Here is a 21,591-nt window from a genome sequence, read left to right as displayed (position 1 = left end):
AGACACACAGACAAGTTACCACTGCGTAACCGATTACCATGGATCAGTCAGTCCATAGTACCTGGCTGTCCTCAGGCATGCTCTTAGCTTAAACCAAAGCCAAGGTGACTCAAGGTAGTTTGACCCTTTAATGGAAGGGGACAGCAGCCAAGTCGGATCGCCTCAGGCTGCAACGGCACACAGGGGCAACGCTCTGAGATGCCGGCCACCCGGTGATTCGCTCAGGACTCGGGGAACGTGAACTTCTGCTTCGTGTTAAAGCGTGTCTGGACCTTACCCCAGGGTCACACCATGGTTAACGTCTCGCCTGGCACCATCACGTTGCACCTTAAGCGCGTGCTGATGCTGGCTGCGGCAGGTCCAAGCACCTTCCCTGGAAAATAAAATAGGGGAGCGAGAAGCCACTTTGCAGCTTCCCTTTCTCTAGAGTGTGGCTGCGTGTGGCTGAGACATGCTGCCTCCTGTTTTCCCTAAATATATGCATTTGAGAGGGAGAGAAATCGCATGGCAGGGCTTGAGATTTCAGACTTACCCATTCATGAATAATAATCAGGCTCAGTAATTCACAGTAAATGGGTATCCAAATTGGCTAATAAGGGAGGCTTTCACCCCAAACTGGAGCTAGGAGGAGAGGCAGAGAGAATATCAACAAACGTTGGCTGAGGCATATGTGTACACGATGTGACCTGAATCAATGAAATATGCAAACCAGTGCCAAACGCCAGGGAAATAGCGTAAAAACCTGTCAGCGAGACCTAGGAACGGTGAGGGAATGCAGGAATTCGGAGAAAGGCAGGCAACCACGTTCCCCTTCTGCAGGATCTCAACAGCCGGTGTCTGCTGGCGGGAGCCAGTACTCCGGCCTCATACAGCAGTGCAACCCGGAGCCTCGATCCATGGTTTTTGCCGTGTTATTAGCATCAGCTCTTCATTGCTGTGCGTGGTCAGGTTGTAACTGTCCCGGTGGGGTTGTCGGGAATGAAGATGGGAAGAAGGCAGGCAAGGAGAGCGGGGATGACGGTTCCCCTGCAGGCAGGGCCACGCTGTAGGGCGAGTGGTGGCTGAGGGAGGTCCATGCGGTGGGAGCAGTAGCTGGGGGACCGAGCCTGTGTCCCAACCCTCGGGCGATGGCTTCTTGTCCTCCCCACCACAGGAGGGCAACTGGGCCGCAGGCTGCCCATCGCATGTGTCTAACTGGTGCTCCCACCCTCCTGCCCCATCATACGCATGGGCTGTGAGAGGGAGGTCCCTAGCGTATATGCTAGCAGAGGTTACATGGGGGGAAATAAGGGGTTTTTTTCATATTCATCCAGCTAAAAATTAGATTTTACTTTGTCGGATAGTTGATTTTCTCCTGTAAGAGAGAGTGAGATAACTTTGGAAGCTCCATTCAGGTGGAATGAGGTGGGTTATCAGTCTTCATCTGCCAGCAGCAGACTCCAATTGGGAGGCAGTGTTGCCCCATGGGCGCTGTTGAGTGGCTGGTGATATTAATGGGGAATGTGGGAAACTTGTCTCCAGCGTCTTACACCTTATGGAGCAGCAGTGGAAGGGAGCTCAGGAGGTCACCTAGTCCTTCCCTACGGCAGATCAGCTGCTTGTTCCCAACAAATGTTCCTCTAATGTGGTCTTAAAAGCCTCTGTCGTGCAGGCTGCGCTGCCTTCCCGTCGTCAGGCTTTCCCTCCCACCCTGCTGTTGGAGCCTGCCCTGTCCGAACCCCAGAGGACAGTTTATTCCCTTCTTCTTTCAGTCTCTGAGGACAGCGACCATGCTTGCCTTGGCCTGCATCGATAGCATCCCAGAATCGATGCTATCAAGGGACAGGGGGGCTCCACTGACCCCGCTGGCCTTGGCCTGGTCGGAGGCAGGGACGATGCGTGGGTACTCCTAGTCCTGCTGGGGCTCTGCGATGCTGCTGCAGCTCACACGCACCTTAGGTATTTGTGCAAGAAATAAGATGGTCAAAAATATCTAAACAAACTTGAGATCCGTTTCCAAAGGCAGCCGACGTACCTGTGAATCCAGTCATGCGATAGGACTCCAAGTCGGGCTGCTGCCTTTGGAAAGTTTTGTCCCAGGCGCCCCGCTCGTTCACAGTATGAAGCTCTTCCGTGGTCTGTGATGTTTGAAAAGAAAGCAGGGAGGTGGGAGAGGAGACTGCTCTCCTGGAGGCCAGAGTCCGATCTGATGCCCAAAGGCCCAGAAGTGGCTTTTTTTCACTTGCTGCGTGTGCGTGTGCACTCACCTCTGCATCCTCTGCCACCCAGGTTTGGGGGGAAACAGCTCTTGGAGGGGGAAGCAAGTCTGTAAATGTATCGGTGTGGTATAGGAAAAGGCTAAAAAGCTGCCTTTGGAGCTTTAGCTGCACTGTTTTATGAGCTCTGGTCGCTGAAGGGGCATCACTGAAAAGGAGAGAAACCACCAAAAAGAGAGGAAAGCAGAGAGATTGCTGGGTTAAGACCCCCAAAGAAAAAAAATATATATCAAAAAGCACTTATGCAGATCTCTGGCTGCCTCAATCCATAATTAATGCTCTTTAAACATGTGTAATAGAATCTGAAAATCCAGCCATCGACTAGTTAAAGAAAGGATCCCCCTCGGAGGCCAGGCTGTTGTCAGGCAGTGTTTTGCAGCTGCTAAATGACTTTTTAAATTGCAGAGAAACCTACAGCCACTTTTACAGTCCCCTTAGCTCACTTATATAGGGCAGCGCAATGGCTTGAGAGCCCCACGCTGCCGCTTGGCTGAGTTACCCGATATTATAGTCCCGGTGTCCTACAGCAAGGAATTGCAACGGATTCAAAATAAACTGCAGCTACTCTTTCCAAAGGCGATTTTCCTGCTGCCCTTCCGCCCCACCCCCTCACGCTTCCGGATTGAGGGCACTTAGAAAATTTAGCACACTGGGAGGCATGGAGCAGCCGAGCCTTTTTTTTTTTTTTTTTTTTTTTTTTTTTTTTTTTCCCTATGACTTGGCTTATTTAAGTGTGTTGGAAAGTCATTTCAGGGCATGCAGGCAGAATGTTTTTCCCCGGGATATGAGTGATGTGCTAGACTCCCCAGCAGCTAAAGCGCTGCAGCTTTGGTGGCCAGAGCCGTCCCTGCATCCCTCTCCTACGGCTTAAACCTTCCCTTACGGCCCAAAACCGGGGATGGGATTTAGCAGGTGTAATGAGGACATCCTTATAAGCCACTAGAGAAGGGAAGGAGAATTGTGCACCTGCCTCTCCGGTGTTGGATGACCTAAAATAGAAGGCCCAAGCTTCCGCGAGGCCGGGAGAGTTTTTGAGCCGTCCGTTGAGATGTAGACCGAGTTAGCAGCTAACTAGGCTAACTTAGCGAGGGGCTTGGCACGACCCCTGCCTCGGCCAGTCACCTCCTGTGCGCCGGTGAGTGCTGGCGAACGCAGGTCACTGCGCGTTGGTTGGCACATCTCCAGGCTGGCTGTAGGCAGTATCCCAGCTCAGCGCGTCCGTGTGCTGGGGGTCCGGCGCGTGTCGAGCCAAACGGCCGCTGCCCTGCCGGCTTCCCCGGCGAGGGCAGCGGACGGCCCCGCGGGAACGGTAAAACTTCGTTTTGCATTTTGTGGTCTCACCTATAAGGCAGCGAAGGAGGAAGTAGAGCAGTTGCTTTTCTCTCCGGGACCCCAGGCAGGTGTGCTGCTCTGGCCGCAGGTGAGACCGAAGAGCTGCCACCACCGGCTCACCCCAGAGCTGGATGCACCCTCGCCGGCTCCGCGGGGGCAGCCGCTCCCTTGGCTGCTCCCACAACATGACCTGGGTCAGCAAAATCCTACCAGTGCCTGAATTGCCCCAGCTTATTTTGACAGTCAAGCCAGGGAAGGACGACACGTGCAGTTGAGCTGGCAGAGCTGAAGGCTCAGTAACCTCCGACGGGGAGGCAGAGATGGGCAGGCTGGAGGCAGGAACCTCTTTATTTCATTTTGGCTGAATCCAGACCAGTGCTTGGGACTAGGCTAAGAAAGCCCTGGGAAACGGCAATACAGACTCTCTTGCAAGAGCAATTTTAAAAACGTGTCCAAAGAAGCGATTAAAACCACCCATTTCTCAGCCCCTGCGAGGCGGCGGAGGGCTCGTTGCCGAAGGATCTCGAATCACGAATCCTGCCCCCGGCAGGAGAAACGGGATGGAGAGGCAGGCACGCTGCGATCCGGGCAACTGCTTCTCCAGGCAGCTGAAAACCAGGACAGGCGCTCCTCCCACCAGAAATTTGGAGATGAGAAATGGAAATTGGGAAGTTTTTAAAAAGGAAAAGCAAAAGAAGAAGGAGAAGGGGGGGGAGGAAAAAAGGAAAGGAGCTGTGTTCAGGCTGCTGTGCCTCGCGTCCCTCGCGAGCGGCAGTGATTGCGGTTGCGGTAGATGAAAGGGGGGCGGCGGGGGGTGAGAGCAGACAGGGTGGCTGAAGGCAAGAGCGTTGGACTTAGTTAGAATTCAGCCGTTAGATCTCTCCTTTCTCTCTGATGACTGAGTGTGATTGACACTTACAAATTACCCAGCCAAAAGTGTCGAGTCTTTGACCCCTGAGTAACATCTTTGGCAAGCCTGAGATTTGCCAGCATTTTGTCATCTAATTACTACAAATCCCTTGAAAATTCACTGGCTGGTGAATTTTTAATGCGGGACAATTTCAATGTGATGCATCGCCCAGATGGGCACCCGCGCGTGCTCCTTCCGTCCCCCCCCCCGCCTCCTCTTCGCATTCCCTTTCTTCTTCTCTTCCTCTCCTTTCCTTTTTCTCTTCCTCCCCCCCATCCCGTTTGCTTACCCAGTGCCTGTGCGCAGGACCGAGTCCGAGCGCGTCAGCATTCGCAGCCAGCGGGAAGCACGCGTCGGCTTCTCCCCGCTCGTCCCCGGGCTCGCGGTGCCTGGAGACGGGGCTGGCCGCTCCCGGCCGCCCTCCCCGGACCTCACCTGGCCCCGTCACAGCGTGCCCAACCTGGGGAAATCAAACTTGACGGCAGTGCCTTCAGTTGTGGGTCGCTGTCTCGTCACCGATGACAGGTAACTGCTACACGTCAGTAATTTTTCTTCCTTCTTCTCAGGTCACCTGCTGATGGACAGAGGGAGAAACCTCCGCTGGCTACTCTGCGGTAAACACACTTGTTGCCAGCTGAATCCGTTTGTCCGTCCCGTGGACCAGAGGGCTGATTTATGCTTCAGGTCCAGGTCTTAAGTTTTCATAGCCTTTCAAACGGACCTTGAATTCAGAGCAGGAAGAAGAGCCCTTGTCTGTGGATGGTTCATACCCGAGGAAATCCTCTTAAATCAGGAGCAGATACTGGGCAGGAGTGTGACTTCATCTCAGAAAACTGCGTATCTGTTGGCACAGAAATTTGGACATTTAATGGAAGGTCCCCTGCTGACTTCCAGAGACTCGAGCAGAATTTGTTCTTAATGTTTGAATTAAATAATAATTTGTGTACATTAAAAGACATACATATATTTTAAGAGTTTCCCAAAATTGGTCGAATCTCAGATTTGTTTAGAGCTGTTTTAGATTTTCTATTCACCACAGCTAGGTAGGTTTTTTTTTTTTCCATCTGATAGGAAGATAAACATATTTTAGGAGCAAGGCCCAGTTTCCTGCATTCAGCTTTGTGCCTGTGTCATTTCTGTCCACGCTCTCAGGCAATTGCCTCCCGTCTTTGCCTTCCTTGCTTTCAAAGGGAAAGAGGCTTTGCTTTTCAACCAGGGTACTGCTTTACATATGTACGCAGCTGATAAAGTATTTTCACTTCGCCCCTTTCCCCTCTGGGAATTGCTGTCTTACGGCAAAACTGTTTTGTCTGACAAGGACTGCAACAGATTACACATGTTGGCTGCAAACACTGGGCCTTTTTTTTTTATTCTTCTTTTTGAGAACTGCATACCTTTAAAAAAAAAAATCTCTGCAAAACCTCCCTATCTCTCCGCTGCCATGGTGAGCTCTGCCTTTTGCCTTGTCTCCCCAAGAATTAGGTATGATCCCAGCATCCCTAGTTTTTAGATTTTTTTTTTTGTGGGAGCGTGGCATGAGACCTCCTTGGAAGATTATGTCCTTCCAAGCTGCATATCTGGATTGGTTTTCTCGCATGATCTTGGTTTGAGTCTGAGGCCACATAAGTGCCACTGATTTTTGTGGGAGCTGAGGGCCTGTGACAGCTGGAGGGGAAGATTTGGGGGACCGTGATTTAATCTGACGTTTCCCGTAGGAGCTGGTAAGGTGTCTAGCAAAGATTTTGTTTCAGCTGCCAGAAGCCACTCGTATCAAAACATTTCACCTCGTAGTTGTCTAGTTAGTGCAGTGATCTCAAAGCACCTCACAAGTGTTTACTGCAAATTGCTTACCCCAAAAGGACAATTTTATATGTCAGCATCGTCCCCATTTTATAAAATGGTTTTCCAGCTTCAGTGTCACCTGGAAGTTACCTGACCCTGGTCTGATCTATCATCTTCCACAGACCTGTGCTCCCTAGCATCTGGTGATGGCAAATCCAGTAGGATTTACTGGCTTCGGTTGTCAAAAGTGGCCAGAAAGATTAGGCACCAGGGCTGAGAGGGGCCCAGTTTTTGTAGGGAGAAAAATTAGTGTCTTGCATCAAGCATCCAAACCTGGAGATGTCTGAGGATGATTTGGAGAAGGTGAGCTGTTCTGCCCGAGCGCCGTGGGAAGGATGCAGTGTGCATGTGTTTGGCAGTGACTAATCTAGGGCAGTGCCTTCCTTTAAGGGAGGTGCGTTTTAAAGGCCAGGTACAAAATGTTTAGCAATTTGTTTGCATAATATAAAGAGTACATCACTGTAAATGGCTTTTCATAGTGATAAATGAAAGGCAGCTCAAAAGGAAGCTATCCTCCAAGAAGGACATCTAGCTGGATGGTGACGTTTGAGACAGGAAATCCAGATTAGCACATCGATATCATGAAGAAGTGTGAACTGCCGAAAGCATGAGGTTAAGACCCAGATTTCAATTTACAGAATCACAGAATGCTTGAGGTTGGAGGGGACCTCTGGAGATCATCTAGTCCAACCACCCTGCTCAAGCAGGGTCACCTAAAGCGTGTTGCATAGAGTCGCGTCCAGGCAGGTTTTGTATATCTCTAGAGAAGGAGACTCCACAACCTCTCTGGGACACCTGTCCCAGTGCTCTGTCACTCTCATAGTAAAGAAGTTTTCCCTCGTATTCAGGAGGAACTTCCTGTGTTTCAGTTTGTGCCTGTTGCCTCTTGTCCTGTCGCTGGGCACCACTGGAAAAAGTCTGGCCCCATCCTCTTGACACCCTCCCTGAAGATGTTTGTAGACATTGATAAGACGCTCCAATCCCCTAATCGTCTTTGTAGCTCTACACAGGACTCTCTCCAGTAGTTCCATGTGTCTCTTGTACTGGGGAGCCCAGAATTGAACACAATACTCTAAATGTGTTACCTAGAAACAAGCCAAAACCACATCCTTTTGCACTGTATTTCCTGTGACGCAAAGGACCCGGAATCACACAAGGGTGACTGGAAGGGAACCAAGAGAGGAACAAGTTTGCCGGTGCTAGTCCTATCTGCTCTTAAAGACTTCTGGTGACCTTCAGCATTAACTAAACTTCGTACCCAGGTGCTGTCTGTGGGTTGTGTCACCACTGGCAAGGGGATGCTTAAACCAAAGGAGAAGTTTGTTTATTTGAAGTGCTGAAAATTTTACAAATCCAGTTGGCCAGAGGAATTTTAACTACGATTTCTGTAGGAGACAACCCATCAGCACCACAATCTGATTCCAGAATGAGGACATCTTCTTTTCAGTAATCTCCATTCAAGGCTTCAGCCAGAAGATACCTGTAAAGGACATAAATTCTAACCTGCTCTTCTCCAAGTTAGTGCTCTTTCTTTATTTCCACCATCTCAGTAGCTTCGCACGTGAAATCCCATTGAAGCAACAGGTCAAGGTCCAGGGAATACTTTACTTCCCTTGAGTTGTTTGTGGAGATAATTAACTGTGTGCTCTCTCAGCTGAAACTCATCATGGTTGTGCTGAAGGGAGCCCGAGGCATGCCACGTAGATGGGGAATAGATGTGGGAGAACAGTGAATGGGAAATTCGCAGAGTTGAACAGGTGAAGAATGAATATTGCTACAGCATTAGCTGCCATTGGGGGCCAGCCATCAAACCGGCTCGTAGAGAGTCTCTAGCACAGCCGCCTAGGGCACGTGTGTATAATACACTGCTCTCTCTTCCAGTACTCTCGCCACAGCCTTCGGAGAACTTGGCTCCAAGGGTTTTTCCCAAGCTGAAATTAGAGTGGTTAACGGTCTTCCACAGGTTTTGCTCCCGTGAGTTGTTCTGACCTTCCTTTGGCATCAGTAACACCCAGCAGCGAGGAGTTTCACAGCTTAACACTACCTTTTGTTTTGGACCTGCCGCTGCTCGTTCCTTGGATGCCTGTAGACCAAGTAGAGGACTTGTAGGAAAGTGTCCCTTACTCAACACCTCCAGGCTGCTCGTTATTTTACTCAGTCACATTCTGCTCATCTGTCCCTTTTCTGGGCTGAAAAGTCCCAGTCTGTGCAATAGTCGCTCACTCCAAGGCTATTCAGTTCTTTCTCTTCTCAGTGCGTTTTCCAGCTTTACTGTGCCCCGCTCGAGATGAAGGCCAGAACTGCACACTGTCTTCTAGATGTGGGTTCACTGTTGGTTTGTATGGTGAAATAACAGTTACACCTGCTTTGTTCTCTATTCTTTTCCCAATAATTTTTGACATTCAGCCTCCCGTGGCTTTGCCTGTCAGCACCAAATATCAGCCCTTTAAGTGAGTAGTGACAAGCTGAAGTCTGTGACACTATGAGTCAGTTGTGGCACTGGTTTGGCTGGAGCATCCATGTTCTCTTTTAGAGCTCTGTTCCTCCAGGAAGGATTTGTTCAAAGCTTTCCTCTCTTTTTTCAATAAACCTTGTGACTTCCCAGACCTGTGCTTCACCAGCAATCCCTCTTGGCTCATCACCAAACTTCAGAGCCACCTTAGAGAGGAGGTGACCATTTGCAGGAAGGAAGGTGGGAGCCCTGGCTCACCTCTGGCCATGCAGCATGGAGTTAGCCAAGCCGGGAGAAGTGCTCCTGTCTCCTGAGCAAAATCTATGGTGTCCTCTCTCAGGCAGGAATGAGTAGGGTTGTTCTGCTGGTTCAGCGCTGTTGATGTTTGTTCCTTGGCTGCCTGAAAGCCCTGAAGAAGAGTGGAGTAGGTGTTGGGGCGTGATTCCTCAATGAGTTCTGTTTTGGGGCTAAAAATTGCCTTTTAACGAATGTCTGCCAGGCACTTGCACTGCTTTCCAAGCCAACCGAAGACTGAGGCGTGGGTTCACATCCCTGCTTCATCACTGGCTTCCTGAAGGGCATAGGACTGGGAAGTCCCTACGTCTTCAAGCTCACCCTGGATCCTTCTCATTGGACAGGAGAAGCAGGGTATTTCTGCTCCCATTTACAGCTCAGTTTTGGAGCAGTGGTCTTCCCGCATTATCCTTTCCTTTTTTGCAGGAATTAGCCAAGCCTGTCCAGACACTGTGAGGGCAGCGAATTATACACCAGAGATCATTTCCACAGGAGATGTGCGTTTTCACTTGTCATCTCTGTAGGAGGACTTGAGGCCAGGAGGGAGGGAGGGAGCCATGATGATGAGAGGAAAAACTGCTCCACAGGAGTCAGCAGCAACTCACTGAGAAGAGAGGGATTCGGATTGGGTAGCATGGAGGTGTTGGATGCACTGAGTTTGCTAATCTCGGTATGAGTGATAGTGACAGTTCTATTAACCTTGGCCCCAGAAAACGGGGTGTTCAGGGGATCTGGAAGGGGAACATTCAACCAAAGCTAGCTTCATCCCAGGGAACGGATCCAGATTTGGAAGAAAGCCACGCTCACAGCCACCAAGGCTGACGTGCAACCCTTCAGCAACAGGGTTGTGAGACCTTTGTCCCCTGCAGAGGGAATGTTAGACCCCGAGAGGGTCCACAGCATGCCGTGGCAGAGGGCTCCTCCTTCCTGCCTTCTCCCTCCAGTCCTGGCAGCCGTGTGTGTCACTACCTGTTGCAGGAATAAAGAATCACAGAATTAATCCCCACGCTTTAGGAACGAGAAAGACCTGTTTTGGAGTCTTTGCTCTGTCACAGACTTTCAAGGTAACCTAGGGCAAGTCACTTACTTGAGGCATTGTTATGCCTCAATTTCCCCACCTGGGAAGTGTGGATAAGAAGGTTGTGGTGACATGAGAGGACTCGCACCCTGGGAACGGAGTTCCTGTCTGTGCCTTCAGTACTCCAGTAGGATGAACATGATGCTGACAGCAGAGATTTCTGCTCCAGAGGCTGAGGCTGGGCATTTCAGTGCTGGTACATGCACACTAGCATCTGTAAGAAGAAGAGAAGGACAGGAGTGAAGTCAACATTGCCATAAGGATCGACTGGCTATAGTGGAGACTCCCCTTTTAACACTGAAGCTCTGGTGGCTGCAAAAGCAGAACATCTGAATAGATGTGCTGAGGTGTAGGCACAAGCTGGCCCAACAAGCTTAGAGCAGAAGTCCAGATGTGCTTCAAAGCCCATCATGGCTGATCCAGCCAAATTGCCTGTGCTCAGATAGCTCATCTAGGGTGGTGGGGACATGTGGCTGCATCTGTATCTGCCCTTCAGGGCAGTATCTCCCTCATGGAGAGAGGTTGCCAGCTGTGAAGAGCATCAGCTGCTGCTCTGCTAGGCAGCGTATTTAAGGGCCAAGCACCATCTCCTTCTTCTGACCACAAAAACCTCAAGGGTGGTCTGACCCCTAACCCCATATTCTGTGTTTGCCAACGGACATCTGCAGACACTTAGAGAGAGGACTTAGAGGAGATGTATAGCGTGACCTTTCCTGGAAGATCTTCCAGCTCTTGGTAAATGGTGTTGGGGACTCTCTGAGTGAAGATGCTTCCAGAGAATCAAGTTTAATAGCTGATGGTGAATTCTCCTTCTTGAATTCGTCCAAACTCCTTCTGACTCTCTCACCACCCTTGGCCTCCCCACAGCTTTGTGTCAGTGCTTTGGCTCAGGTGGCCCCGTGTCCATCTTGGGTGACGCTCTCGAGGCAGGCCTTGGCCCCGTGCCCATCGGGCCAGGTGCAGGGCCAACCTGGGCCTCCAGGTGACCTCCTCAGGGATCTTCCCGAGACTTTTTTAGGCAGGGAAACTACACAGTTCTGACTGAGCAATTACAGCCTGTAGCACTCCATAAAACCCCACGCTCTGGTTACACTGCAACTCCTGTGTAACTAAGAAGTAATTAGTGCCGCTTTCTACAGCAAGTAAAACCCAAATGTCAAACAATAGCAAAGCTATTAAGACCTGTTTTTACTGCACGTTTGCAGCTGAACTGCGTGCATGTACATCTTGCCAGTGAAGTACAGTTTTCCTTGGCTTGGCTCTGTCAGGGGCATCCCAGCTCCTGCCCAGCCTGCTCAGCACAGGGGCATGGGCTTGTGGGCTCCCCGGCAGCACCGTTTCGCTACAACTGGCTGGGAGCAGCTCTCCAAAATGAGGTTCAGACTCGCATTTCTGGAGTATATAGTGAGATATCTTGAGCGTATGTCATCTCCTCTTGGCGTTTATGGGCTCCCTCCTGCCAACAGACGGCAGAATCGTTTCTGCTTTGGTTTGCAAGTGGTCACGGCCATGCAGATGCAGCTCCGCACAGCCATGTCCTGGCATGTCCCTGGCCCAGGAACCCCTTCTTCTGGACTGGTCCACCCTTGCCGGTTGTACCCATGGCCAAGCCGCTGCCTCGCAGCTCCCGGGACCAGCCGGGCCTCATCTGTGAGCAGACGGCAGGCCACAGCGCCTTGCAAAACCCTCATCTGTTGCCAAGGCAGCGGCGCTGGTGTCGCGGAGGCAGGCGTGAGTTATGGCCGGAGCACATGCCCCCAAGGCTTCCTCCATAAAGCCCGCGTGCCGCGAGCTGGATGCGGGGAGCAGGGCCACCACGACGGCCGTAAATCCCCCTCGGGGCCGCCGTGTCCTGCTCGCGGAGCGGCGGCCCGGCGTGCGCCCGCCGCCGGGGATGGCGAGCTGCCTGCAGACCCGGCGCAGCGGCCGTCCCCACGGCTCCCCTCCGCCGCTCTCCCCTCCGCGCGCCCGCCTCCTCCCTCCCCAGCCCGCCTCACGTTTTTCTCCTGGGCTTCCCTTTCCTTCAAGCGTGGAAAGGTAAAAAATAAAGCGCTGGTCTGGGGAAGTGGGGGAGGCTTCAACCGCTGCTGCGACTGCTTTTCTCCTCTCCAAAGCCCAAATCGCCCATGCTGTTCGGCTACAGTTGTCACCATTAGCAGTAGTTTAGATGCATTTAGTTGCTTTTGTTTTCCAAACCGAAACAGGAAATTTTCTCTGCTGTAAATGGCAACCGCCAGCTCCTACAAACACAGCTGGCAGCAGGAGCGGAGACCCAAAGGCCAAGCATCCCTCGAGGCCTCTGCCCCAGCCCTGACAGCCCCATCGCTGCCCACACCAGCTCGCATGGGGACCCAAGCAGCAAACTGGTTGAAATTGGAGGAGATATTAGCTCTATTCAAAGCTTTGGACTAAGTCTTTTTTTGGCTCTGCTACAACCTGGCAAGTCATTTCCCTTTTCCCTGCCTCAGTTTCCCCTGCCACCACTTGCCTTGCTAGCGAGGCCACAAGCTCCTTGGAGCTCCTGAGTGACCGGCACCATGCACAAGGCCCCCTAGCAGTGGGACCCTCATACAGAGGAGAGGATTTATTGGAAATATAAACTCGAGGAGGCAGGTTACAGCATCGCCTGTAAAAAGGAGCACTAATATCTTTAAGAGAAGAGAGGGAGGTGCAGCTGCAGAAGGCAGCAACCAGCACGCTGCCTCCTCCCCTGCAGGGAGAAAAAGCAGGCGGTGGTGTCCAAACAGGACGGGGCAGATCCTGCCTATCCTGGGGGCTACCGCAGAGCGTCACCAGCCGAGGCGAGGTGCCAGGAGACTCCACAGCCAGGGGAAACGTTTTGCTCTAATTTCGATCTTAAAAATTATATCGGCTGTAATGAGCTGAAGTGATCTTCCTGCCCTTGCTCTGGCCATCGCTTCTAATCAAGGTGTTTTATCTTGACAGGGTCCCTTTTGAATACATCTAAGATTAAACAAACTGTGGTTCCTTTTAAATGATTCATGAGGCAGAAAAGAGCTGTCTCGCAGTGGTCGAGGGTGTTAGAAATGGACTGTGTCCAGAAAGGGAGTCCTGGACCAGGCTGAGGGATTTTGCCCACCTTCTCCATCAGCTGCACCGATGCAGGGTCCTCGTGCCGGTCCCAGGGAGGAAAGGACAGGGGCGCTCAGAGAGTTGGGGGGCACCAGCGACGTTGCTGCCCCAGCAGATCCTGAGCTCTGGGGAGCAGGGCCACGACAGTGGGAGACACACGGCTCTGCTTACTGCCCCCAAGGTGCCCCAGCCTCAACAGGGTCCCACTGACACACTGGGCCCAGGGTCGGACCTGGCTGCTGTCATGATCCCCGTGCTTTAAGCACATCTGAACCAGGCTTTTGTGCATTTCAGAGCTCTTTGCTATAAGAGATAAAATGCTCTGGGGAGAAACTCCCTCCTTCTCTATCATTTCTTGGCCGTTTCTCATTGAATTGGATTTTCTCCTTGATGCTGGCCTAGGGAGGCCAGAAACAAGAGTAGGAAGGGGAGATGTTGGGACTTGGAGACAACACCATGTTTGGATCATTCCTCTTCCATCCACCATGCCTGCCACTATGTGGGCATCAGTGCCCAGGACGAGAAACAGGTTTGGCCAAGGTTGCCTGAGCAGCAACTTTCCTGGGGCTGTCCTTGTTCGACTGCAGCATTGCTCTGGGTGCCACAAGGTGGATGTGGCCCTGCAGCAGGAGGGATGGCGTGGGAATGGCACCATGACACACTGCTGCAGGGTGGGACTGACAGCAACCCACCGTCCCTGGAGCCTCTATGCCAAGAGCTGAGGGAGCCAAGGAAGCCCAGTCCTGGTCTTAGCTGGGTCACAGTGGGCTTGGACTTTGGGAAGGCAGCAGGGTATATGTGGCTGGTGGGACACGAGGGCCATCTACAGGGACACGCTTGGGGGCTGTGTTACCCCCAAACCACGTACTGGGCTGAGCCTGGGACTGGGACGTCAGTGGCTCAGCCTCTTTGGAGGTGCATGTTTCCAGGTGCGAGAGCACCACTGCTGCGTCCTCCAGGGCCACCGAGTTATGGGGTGGAAACACATTTTTACAGAGGCTGCTGGGAATCTTCAGGGCAAGCAGTTTCGGCTTTCCAGAGAGTTTTTCTGCAATAACAGGCAGCGACAACTGAACTAGGAGGGCATTTAAGTAACCCCTGGACTCCTACGAATGATTTCAGTTTCTGTCACTGGCAGGGTTGGGGTTTTCCTTCCAAACTGGAGCTTGAGCAACTGTGCTGTGTGTCTATCCGTCCCGCTCAGCCCCCCGCTCCACACCCTGCGAATCAGAGCAGCAGTTTGCTATAATTTGGCCGCTCAACCAGCTGCACGGGAAACCTCCCCGCAGTGCCTCCCACCCAGCTCAACCCTCAGCAGACAGCAGAAAATCCACACCGTGCTTCACCCGCAGCGAAGGCAGAGAGCGGCAGGGAAGCTCCCGGGCGGGCGGCAGCCCTCGGCCATCCATCTCCCGTCCTCGGCCCCGCGCAGCTGGCGGCAGCCGGGGTGACAGGGACGCGTGGCCCGGCTTCCTAGGCGCACGCTGAGTGGGAGAGAGCGAGAGCAGGCGAGAGGGAAAGGACATGTCAAATCAATCATATTTAAACAAAAGCCTCTTCGGCCCAAGGGCCCTTTTAAAAGCTGCTTATTTAATTAAAAGTCCCATTTTCCATATTTATGGCCCTTATTCAGTTAAATATTAACCGCCTGGGCCAGGGCTGGTTTGTTCTTTGGGAAGAGCGAGTGTTGGGAGGTTCATTATGGCTGCCGGGATTTATCCGAGAGCTGAGACGCCCGGCAGATGGATCAACGTGCGGTGGCGCTCGCCGCACCCGGGCCCGCGCAGGCACCCTCACCCCAGCATGGCAAAGGGACAGGGCACCGCGGGGATGGGGACACGGCTGGCTGGCCCTTTGCCATCCCAGCACCGTACCCTGGGAGGGAGGGGAACAGGAAGGAGGGGGGGCAGAATATGGAGACCAGGACTATTTGGCCAAATCCTGCTGCCCGGGTAGTTCGGGATGGCAAGGTTGGGTGCACCGGGAATAGGGCCATGGTGGCCAGCCTGGGTTTGAGTAGGGGACGGGATGGGAGGCGGAAGAAGACAGGTAGGAGGGAGGGACACATCTCACAGCGGAAGAGAGAAGATGGGATGTGGCCTTGTTCGCTGGGGAGTGAGCACAGTGGGAAGGGGATTTCGCACAGCACACTGGGAAATGCTAAGGGGGAAACCACAGGAAAAAGTCACCTTGAGCCTGGAGCTGCTGTTAGCCCTCCACTTGCCAGTGGAGCCCAGCCAATGGGAGCCACTGCGGAAACGAAATTGCTTGCGAGAAATGAAGGTCCTAGAGATACGTAAAGCATCAGGGAGGCCAAGTTGTGTGGCCTGAGCTAAAGTTTTCTGCCAGGAAGCTAGCATCAGTGTGAGAAGGTATCACTCCTGGACATCGGCAATCTTCCAGCAGAAGTCCGAGCAAGGCCAATTTTTCCAGTGCTGCCAGTGTCCAAAGGAGCTGTTTCATGAGGGTGAGCCCCAAGGGCCTCATCTCACATCTTACGTGCATTGAGCTGACTTTGACGGGGACACCAAGACAGTCCTCACCTGCCCTCTGTCTCTGAGTATTTACAGGACTTGCAGAAATGCAAAGGCAATGAAGACCTCAACCCATCTGTCAATTTGGCCAGTGAGTTGGGAAGGAGGCTGAGGAACAGCCTGACAGACAGACAGACATGGCACACATGATCCCAACAGCCTGCTTCAGACGCCTGGGCAGGAGCCCAGCAGCTCGGCACAGCTTATTCTGTCCAGACAAAGAGCTCCCATCCCTGGGTAAGCCCTGGCTCCACTGAAAACCTCTGTCAATGCAGCCAAATTGGTGAATCCTTTCTAATGAAGACACTGAGCTCAGGACCAGCCATAAGTCCGGTGACATGTGGGAGACAGGTGATGGGATTAGGCTTAGGCTTTCAGAAGATCCCACTGACCACAAAGCACTCGGTCACAGGTTCTCATCTCCAGGTACAGTGCGTTTCACTGCCAAAATACAGGGCTGTGAAAACAGGCTAAGATTTCATCTCCTTGCCCCATTTAGCCTTTCCATTTTTTCGTAACTACAGTAGCCTCCGGTGCTGACATCCTTACACACAGCAGGAGGATTTTCACTCTGGAAGGGAATAATCATAATTTTGCCTTAGGGTGTATAGGAACATTATTTTGCTCCCTGCCAAACCCTTCTCAAAGTAGTAAAAGCAGTATAGTTTCGCCAGGATCAAATTCCCAGAAGCTCAGCTGGTAATCCTTGTTGGCATATGAAAACCATGGCTGTGTTGCACTCAGACTGCACGGGGCTTTGACAGCTCAGATCTGTGCAAAACCTTACTAGGGGTGCATCAGCCAACTATGGTTTTAATGCACCATCCTAGAGTTTGGAAGACTGAGGCAAGGAGCAAGTTCCTTTCTTTAGTGGCCGTGTGCTGCTGTCAACAAGGGTCTGATGAGAGCAGCTTGCTGAAATGAGGTAGCAGGGCATTCAGAAGATGTGGGAATAGGACTAACCTGGAGCCAGTGCAGGCTGAGCTCCTCTCCCATGAGAAGAGGAGATAAGATGAAATGCAATAGGCCTCTTTTTGGATTGTTGGTATACCAGGAAGATGTGTGTTTTGAGCCTGATGACATCAATGAGATGAGCCTTACGGTCCCCATGCTGAGAAGACACTGAGCTAGGATCGTTCTGCCCCCCAGGTTGAAGGCTTTGTATGTGTCTAGCAGCTCTGATCTAGCTCCTGTTGTATAGTGTCCAGGCTGTAAGTGTCCATGCTCTTTTTTTTTTTGGACTTTTCTCCTTTCCTGTTTGTAGTTATGTGGCTATGTCTGGTAGGGGCTTGGTGGTGTTGGGAGGCAATGGTTGAGTGCCTCCTAGACGGCATCCTGCACCAGGGCTTCTCCTTAGTCCCTGGAGCCTCCCTGCCCCAGTGTGTGCCTATTTCTCTTAACTAAAGCTCTCCAAAGCAGGCCACTCTGGGGCTTCTTCTGGTCCGCTTGTACTGGGTGCTACATGCTCTGAAGCTAACCTGTGTCCCAAAGCACTTGCAGCCTCACTGTCCACAGGTATGTGATGGGCAAGTGCCTGTGTTTCTGCCCTCGCACCCCTGGGCTGAGGTCCTACCCCATGCTGGCAAAGTCAGCCTGGAGCTGAGCTGAAAGAGCTCAGAAACTTGGCCCATTTTGTTTTCCACACGTAACCCAAAGCTCAACTTGGCTGTTACCATAATGAAAATTGCCTGATGCGATTTGATCTCTAGCTTTCTTCCTTTAACTTGCCCTACTATGTAGTGTGCTTACTAGTACTATGTAAGGGCTGTGGAGTTTCTGCCTTGAGCATGTAGTTTGTAGATCGTGATTAAGAGGCTCTTTAAAAGCCTTGAAGTATAGAGTTGACTTGAACTCCTTAGCTTTTCTGGGAAACTCCCTAGATGGTTGCGAAAACTTGATGTAATGTGGCTAGGAGCATTGCATAGCTACGGAGCTAGCTCAGGAGCCCCACTAAAAGAAAACTTGCAAGGATAAAATTTGAAAGACATCCTGAGAGAGAAGCTTCACTGTACAAAGCTGCCTGTTTGCCTCCGGTGGACCTACAGGCAGTTGTTGTTGCACAGGGCAATGGCTTTGCTGAACCACCAGTGTCAGGGTGAGCTATGCAAAGGAGCCAGCAACGGGATAGCTGGAAAATCACAGGAGTGGAAAAGTGGCCATGTTCCAGAAGAAACATGTGGATCCTTTAGCCTGGAAGGGTCCAGAGATCACCTGCTTCTTGGCCTGGACACTCATCTCTACTGGAGTACAAGCTTAAGGCTTGGTAGAAAAAGCTCAGAATTACGGAAGTCATGTTGTCCTCCCATGGCACTGTATCCTCGGGTCCTGCAAGGACAGCCTGCTTTAGATGCTCTTGGGAAGGAAACTCCCTGCTTCAAAGGCTGTGGGAGAGTGGGTCTTGCCCAGGCATAGAGAGGAGCTTTTCCTGAGTTCTGCACCTCCTCTTTGCCCTTACCACTTGTTCAGGAAGGTGGCAAATAGTCCTGTGCATCCCCTCTGCTCCTGTCCCAAAGTGCCCTGGTATGTTGGGAACCACCATGCCAAGGCAGGGGAATGTAACAAGGAAAGGATGGGAGCATCTCCTGCTCCACCCCGGTCAACAGAAAACAAGCTCTCATTTTCATATCTAGCAAAATAAAATGACACCAGACCACACAGGGGAGACCAAAGGGGACTGTGTGTTGTCTGCATGGGAGGGTGGGGTTGGTAGGGCAAGTAATGAAATGGAGCCAGTCATTTTCTCCTGGGATGGAGGGTGGGGAGCTGTGCGGCAAGGAGGGGGAAGGCGAGCGCGAACCATGGGGATGGTGGAAGGAGAGGGAGAGACACCAGGTTATCAGAGAAGTGTGAAGACAATAATGCAATCTGACATTTCTGAAATGAGACCCCCTGGTTGCCCTGGCAACGGCTCACATGGGAGCCGTTCCCGGGAGACGGCTCCGAGATGTACTATAAATGATGTTTGATTAGAATTTAAATCATTTAGGCGGAGAGAAGATAGGCCTTTTGTCAGCAAGGAGACCTCTGGGGGTCAGCTGCTGAGCAGCTGGGTTTGAGTGTATTAGCCCCGGACGCAAATAACGCCGGGGCCGGGGTGAGGGGTTGCCTTGGTGGGAGGGGTGATTACTTCTGCCCTTCCTTCCTACGAGTTTACGGTAACCTTTCCAGCCAGACAAAGTGGGATCTTGAGGCCACAGCAAACATCAGATGGGCAGTGAGGGAGGACAAGTGGAAAGACGGGAGGGAGATGATGTGTTCTCACTCTGGGAATGTAGCTGGCATCTCAGACTTGACAGCACCATCCGATTATTTTTTTTTCCCTTTTCCCCCTCCAGCTGGTGCAAAGCCACTAGGATCTTCCCATGGCTTACACCAGCTGAGAGCCTGGCCCTTGGCTCTGTCAGCAGTAGCAAATGTGCACTCTAATTAAGATAATAACACTTAAGAATCAATTCTGCCTCCCTAAAAGTTTTCTTAAGGAGCGAGGAATGAAGCATGTTATTACCTTGAAGTGTAATAGCATTCCCAGGAGAGACGGGACTGGCTTGCCTCTAGGGCTGCCAGAGACAGGTGGGTCCTGGCTTTCTGTGCAGCCCATGGGCCAGCTTTGCTTCTCACATGCTCTTCTGCGTGGGTAGCACTCTGCACAACTATATAGGCATGGCTGAAGAGCCCTTCTTGAGGAGGTGAGGGATCTGATTAAGCTTTTAAAAAAATAGTGCTTAATTTCGTATTTGCTACCAAAACAACCAGCCATTTGGATGTGACTCCTGGGAGTGTCATGGGATGGAGCCTGCTGGTCAGGATGGGCCATCCCTCTGGAATAGTGGGAAGAGCCCTGCTCCTACCAGTTTGATGCAGCTCCAGGGAATAATGAGGTCATCTATGGGTGCTGATGACTGTTGTATTCCTGATTGTCCTACCAGGGTTGTTATATGCTCTGCTGTTCTCTCCAAACCTCTACTCTGAGCTGCTCAAGGGCTTCTTCAAAAATTTGAGATGAAAGATCTCCCAGGAGCTCTGCCCTCAACTCCAGCTCCCCTGAAATCACAAAGGGAAGGGGAAAGCTGCTCTTTGAGCTCTAAAGCACGGGAAGAATCAGGGCTGGCTGAAGAGAAGTGTTGACTTCTGGGATCAGATGCCTGAGATGGAATGAGGAATATTGGAATAACTTACAGAATGCTGAGTTGCAGAATGATCTCAAAATCCTTCCTTCCCTCCTCCTGTAGCTTGACAGTCTCAGACCAGCCACATCCTCATTCCAGCTCCTTGACACATGCAGTCTTCTGGTATCTAAAATCTTCCTCATGATGACATACTTTGTACAGACCCAGGGACCTGGAGGTGGTTTGCATGTGGAGCAACTGAAATTGAGAGAGGAGGTTGGCAGCTCTGGTTTTACACTGTTGCTGTGCCCAAACCACAATTATTGAGTAAGGTCTCCATGTGGTGATAATAAAATGCAGGAAAGTCTCAACTTGGGTGCAAGGTCTCTGCTTAGCTGTAATCTCCTGGTGCAAAGAGAGTGCACCTCACGCTGGTCTACAGCCAGAGGCCAACACTTGGGTTAGCCCAGCACAGTCCAGCTAATCTAGTTCACTTTGCACCAGCAGGATGAAAGTAACTTCAAAGCATCTGGAGCTTCTTCTGAGGTCTTGCAGATGGTGTACAGATTGACCTGTTAAAACTAGGAGACAATCCAGCTTCAGTAATGCTGATCCCCTAGACAAAACTACCTGTGCTGAGCTTGAAGAGATGGCTTAGTTATGTAGATTAACGCCTTTTTAATTCCAATTGCTTGTTTGTGTGTTCTGCATACTGACAGAGAGGCCTGGAAATGCTCCATCAGAGAGAGGTGCTCAGCCAGTTCATCTCCACCTTGAGCTGAGGGAGCCAGAGCTGGAAAGACATTGACTGGACAGTCCTGGAAAGCATTTGGTACTTGAAGGCTATTAACAGCAATATTAACTAACTCAGACAATTGTGTGAAATGAGCTTGTGCACGAGGCAACAATTTCTGTCTGTTTGGTCAAAGTCAAAAACAAGTGCCTGAGAGAAAGGGGTCTACTAAGCATCCTGCTGTTACGTTAGACTGAGGACCTGTCTGCATGCATTAATACTAAAAAGCCTGGGCTATGGCCTAAGATAGGGTAAGAAAGAATCGATGCTGATTTCCCAGTTGAAGGGAGGATGGTGTAAAAAACAAGCCAGAAACTTTGCATGGACTTTCTCTTCAGAAAATTTTTAAATTGCTAGTTTTTAATGCCATAGTTTAGGTTCAATGAATCTTTTGAGCTTGCTTTTCAACTTTCAGAAAATGCCATCTGATTGTGAAATTAAAGCTAAACTAATAAGTCTCAACAAATATTAATCTAATGAATTTAGCTTCTTCCTGTTTGTGGACTAGCAATGAGGGAATTGCAGTGTTCTCATATGTATTAATTGTTTGAATGTATTCAATAAACCTTTCCTTACTGTTTTAACCATATGGTTTGATCGTGAATATTCTGACTCCAAGTTTTGTTTCTTAGCTGTGATTGCTTTGTAAACTGAAGCGCAATTGCTGATCAGTTTGTGCTAAGAGTTCAACCCGGTGGAGCACCGAGTCTTACATGCAAACTTTGAATTTGGGGGGCCGATGAGTGTTAGTTTTCCATCTTTTGATAGTATTTCTTTCCCCCTTCTCCCCCTCATCTCCAATATGCTGCTTAAGTGTCTGGAAGATGAGCAGGGTAGGAAGGCAAACATTACAAATGACTCTGTTTGCCTAAGACGGATCACAAGTCTTTACATTTCTTTGC

The 21,591-nt window shown here is 51.1% G+C and overlaps 1 protein-coding gene across 3 annotated transcripts in view; it reads left to right on the top strand.

Moving 5' to 3' along the window:
- Positions 1-21,198, top strand: part of RBM19 (RNA binding motif protein 19) — a 105,117-nt gene extending 83,919 nt beyond the window's left edge. For 2 of the 3 annotated variants that reach the window (XM_062589955.1, XM_062589952.1), the window contains exon 25: positions 5,064-5,469. The gene's annotated coding sequence lies outside the window, so the exon portion shown is untranslated. Of the gene's footprint in view, positions 1-5,063; positions 5,470-20,615 lie in introns of those variants that run through there. The other variant, XM_062589954.1, reaches the window with a different exon arrangement.
- Positions 21,199-21,591: the final 393 nt, after the last annotated feature.

The sequence above is a fragment of the Rhea pennata genome, chromosome 17 (assembly GCF_028389875.1).
Source record: "Rhea pennata isolate bPtePen1 chromosome 17, bPtePen1.pri, whole genome shotgun sequence".
In the NCBI taxonomy this organism is placed as follows: domain Eukaryota; kingdom Metazoa; phylum Chordata; class Aves; order Rheiformes; family Rheidae; genus Rhea; species Rhea pennata.
This window is presented reverse-complemented; position numbering and strand designations above follow the sequence as displayed.